Source organism: Oncorhynchus gorbuscha, linkage group LG12 (assembly GCF_021184085.1).
Source record: "Oncorhynchus gorbuscha isolate QuinsamMale2020 ecotype Even-year linkage group LG12, OgorEven_v1.0, whole genome shotgun sequence".
Classification (NCBI taxonomy): Eukaryota; Metazoa; Chordata; class Actinopteri; order Salmoniformes; family Salmonidae; genus Oncorhynchus; species Oncorhynchus gorbuscha.
The window spans coordinates 75,444,910-75,448,535 of record NC_060184.1 but is presented as its reverse complement, the minus strand read 5'-3'; positions in this window follow the sequence as shown (position 1 = coordinate 75,448,535).

Here is a 3,626-nt window from a genome sequence, read left to right as displayed (position 1 = left end):
AAACATTTGATTTAAATACTGTAGAATTCCTGAGAGACAAATCCTCTCTGTATAATGGCAACCAAGAGAAGGGAGCTAGCCAAAGAAGATCCATGAAGACAGTGACAAATCAGTGATTGTTGTTATAGTTTAAAGATAGTCTTGTTGTTATGCAGGTGAATGAGGACCCAAAAGCGACTTGGCGAAAACAGAGTCTTTAATCCAGTAAAGTAAATATACAATCATAAAGCACAATTTCACTCGTAATCACGAGAACTGACTGGAGACTCGATAATAAACTGCAGGTTGCCTTGGGAAGGCACTTGACCGTAGCAGACTCAGACACCTGCTCACCACGCAGCATCTGAGGGAAACACGACACGACAAGGCGATACAAAGACACAGCACGGTGAACAATAGACAAGGATCCGACAGGGCAGAAACGGAAAACAAGGGGAGAAATAGGGACTCTAATCAGGGGAAAAGATAGGGAACAGGTGTGGGAAGACTAAATGATTGATTAGGGGAATAGGAACAGCTGGGAGCAGGAACGGAACGACAGAGAGAAGAGAGAGAGGGAGGGAGAGAGAAAAAAGGGAACGAACCTAAAAAGACCAGCAGGGGGAAAACGAACAGAAGGAAAAGCAAAATGACAAGACAATATAAGACAAAACATGACAGTACCCCCCCACTCACCGAGCGCCTCCTGGCGCACTCGAGGAGGAATCCTGGCGGCAACGGAGGAAATCATCAATCAGTGAACGGTCCAGCACGTCCCGAGACGGAACCCAACTCCTCTCCTCAGGACCGTAACCCTCCCAATCCACTAAGTATTGGTGACCCCGTCCCCGGGAACGCATGTCCATGATCCTACGTACCTTGTAAATAGGTGCGCTCTCGACAAGGACGGGAGGGGGGAGGGAAGACGAACGGGGTGCGAAGAAAGGGCTTGACACAGGAGACATGGAAGACAGGATGGACGCGACGAAGATGTCGCGGAAGAAGCAGTCGCACAGCGACATGATTGACGACCTGGGAGACACGGAATGGACCAATGAACCGCGGAGTCAACTTACGAGAGGCTGTCGTAAGAGGAAGGTTGCGAGTGGAAAGCCACACTCTCTGGCCGCAACAATACCTAGGACTCTTAATCCTACGTTTATTGGCGGCTCTCACAGTCTGTGCCCTGTAACGGCAAAGTGCAGACCTCACCCTCCTCCAGGTGCGCTCACAACGTTGGACAAACGCTTGAGCGGAGGGAACGCTGGACTCGGCAAGCTGGGATGAGAACAGAGGAGGCTGGTAACCCAGACTACTCTGAAACGGAGATAACCCGGTAGCAGACGAAGGAAGCGAGTTGTGAGCGTATTCTGCCCAGGGGAGCTGTTCTGCCCAAGACGCAGGGTTTCTGAAAGAAAGGCTGCGTAGTATGCGACCAATCGTCTGATTGGCCCTCTCTGCTTGACCGTTAGACTGGGGATGAAACCCGGAAGAGAGACTGACGGACGCACCAATCAAACGACAGAACTCCCTCCAAAACTGTGACGTGAATTGCGGGCCTCTGTCTGAAACGGCGTCTAACGGGAGGCCATGAATTCTGAACACATTCTCGATGATGATTTGTGCCGTCTCCTTAGCGGAAGGAAGTTTAGCGAGGGGAATGAAATGTGCCGCCTTAGAGAACCTATCGACAACCGTAAGAATCACAGTCTTCCCCGCAGACAAAGGCAGACCGGTAATGAAGTCTAGGGCGATGTGAGACCATGGTCGAGAAGGAATGGGGAGCGGTCTGAGACGACCGGCAGGAGGAGAGTTACCTGACTTAGTCTGCGCGCAGTCCGAACAAGCAGCCACGAAACGGCGCGTGTCACGCTCCTGAGTCGGCCACCAAAAGCGCTGGCGAATAGAAGCAAGAGTGCCTCGAACACCGGGATGACCAGCTAACTTGGCAGAGTGAGCCCACTGAAGAACAGCCAGACGAGTGGAAACAGGAACGAAAAGAAGGTTACTAGGACAAGCGCGGCGACGCAGTGTGCGTGAGTGCTTGCTTAACCTGTTTTTCAATTCCCCAGACTGTCAACCCGACAACACGCCCATAAGGAAGAATCCCCTCGGGATCAGTAGAAGCCACAGAAGAACTAAAAAGACGGGATAAGGCATCAGGCTTGGTGTTCTTGCTACCCGGACGGTAAGAAATCACAAACTCGAAACGAGCGAAAAACAACGCCCAACGAGCTTGACGAGCATTAAGTCGTTTGGCAGAACGGATGTACTCAAGGTTCTTATGGTCTGTCCAAACGACAAAAGGGACGGTCGCCCCCCTCCAACCACTGTCGCCATTCGCCTAGGGCTAAGCGGATGGCGAGCAGTTCGCAGTTACCCACATCATAGTTGCGTTCAGATGGCGACAGGCGATGAGAAAAATAAGCGCAAGGATGAACCTTATCGTCAGACTGGAAGCGCTGGGATAGAATGGCTCCCACGCCTACCTCTGAAGCGTCAACCTCGACAATGAATTGTCTAGTGACGTCAGGAGTAACGAGGATAGGAGCGGACGTAAAACGTTCTTATAGAAGATCAAAAGCTCCCTGGGCGGAACCGGACCACTTAAAACACGTCTTGACAGAAGTAAGAGCTGTGAGAGGGGCAGCAACTTGACCGAAATTACGAATGAAACGCCAATAGAAATTAGCGAAACCTAGAAAGCGCTGCAACTCGACACGTGACCTTGGAACGGGCCAATCACTGACAGCTTGGACCTTAGCGGAATCCATCTGAATGCCTTCAGCGGAAATAACGGAACCGAGAAAAGTAACGGAGGAGACATGAAAAGAGCACTTCTCAGCCTTCACGTAGAGACAATTCTCTAAAAGGCGCAGTAGAACACGTCGAACGTGCTGAACATGAATCTCGAGTGACGGTGAAAAAATCAGGATATCGTCAAGATAGACAAAAACAAAGATGTTCAGCATGTCTCTCAGAACATCATTAACTAATGCCTGAAAAACAGCTGGCGCATTGGCGAGACCAAACGGCAGAACCCGGTACTCAAAATGCCCTAACGGAGTGTTAAACGCCGTTTTCCACTCGTCCCCCTCTCTGATGCGCACGAGATGGTAAGCGTTACGAAGGTCCAACTTAGTAAAGCACCTGGCTCCCTGCAGAATCTCGAAGGCTGATGACATAAGGGGAAGCGGATAACGATTCTTAACCGTTATGTCATTCAGCCCTCGATAATCCACGCAGGGGCGCAGAGTACCGTCCTTTTTCTTAACAAAAAAAAACCCCGCCCCGGCCGGAGAGGAAGAAGGCACTATGGTACCTGCGTCAAGAGACACAGACAAATAATCCTCGAGAGCCTTACGTTCGGGAGCCGACAGAGAGTATAGTCTACCCCGAGGAGGAGTGGTCCCCGGAAGGAGATCAATACTACAATCATACGACAGGTGAGGAGGAACCTGCACTTATTTAGGCTTGTCATAGAAAAGGTGTTGCATACATATTGACTTTCAGCTTTTCATTTTTATGTCTAAAAACATAATTCCACATTGTGTGTAGAACAGTGACACAAAATCTCAATTTAATCCATTTTAATGAGATGTTAAATGTTGGACCAATAAGACCAAAAGATTTCATGGAAATTGAAT